Below are 565 nucleotides of genomic sequence, written 5' to 3' on the forward strand. Positions count from 1 at the left end.
AAGCCCTCCTCTCCTGAGGGAGTTAAGTGGTGAGGAATAACTACTACTTCAAATGAAAAGAATCTCATCTTTCACACCCCACAGGAGGTAATAGCATTTCTTCCTCCCACCCGCATCTCTCACGATATTCTAACAATAACACATCAGGTTTGTTGCAGCAATGTGCCAGCAGTGCCAGTCTGTCACTGTCCACCACCATCAGCAGTTCTCAAACACAACCAGGAATTCGGCTCTTCTGAAGAAAAATGCTGTGTATGAGTCTCTGTGGCGCAATCGGTTAGCGCGTTCGGCTGTTAACCGAAAGGTTGGTGGTTCGAGCCCACCCAGGGACGAGCTCCCTTTTAAGGGCCAATAGGAACCTCATAAAGCCCAACAAGAGGAAATGCCAAGTCCTTGCCCCTGGAGAGGAGACAACCCAGACACCCGTAGATGCTGGAGGCCACCCTGCTGGAAAGCAGCTTGGCAGAAAAGGACCTGGAGTCCTGGTAGACACCAAGTGAACATAACCCAGCAACGTGCCCTTGCAGCAAGGGCAGCCAACAGTCCCCTGGGCTGCATTAGGAGG

The 565-nt window shown here is 51.7% G+C and overlaps 1 non-coding gene across 1 annotated transcript; it reads left to right on the forward strand.

Annotated features, from left to right (window-relative positions):
- The first annotated feature begins 258 nt into the window (after nt 1-258).
- Nucleotides 259-332, forward strand: TRNAN-GUU. Its single transcript has one exon. It is a non-coding gene; the product is annotated as a tRNA-Asn (tRNA).
- The last annotated feature ends 233 nt before the right edge of the window (nt 333-565 follow it).

Source organism: Pygoscelis adeliae, unplaced genomic scaffold (assembly GCF_000699105.1).
Source record: "Pygoscelis adeliae isolate BGI_AS28 unplaced genomic scaffold, ASM69910v1 Scaffold427, whole genome shotgun sequence".
Classification (NCBI taxonomy): domain Eukaryota; kingdom Metazoa; phylum Chordata; class Aves; order Sphenisciformes; family Spheniscidae; genus Pygoscelis; species Pygoscelis adeliae.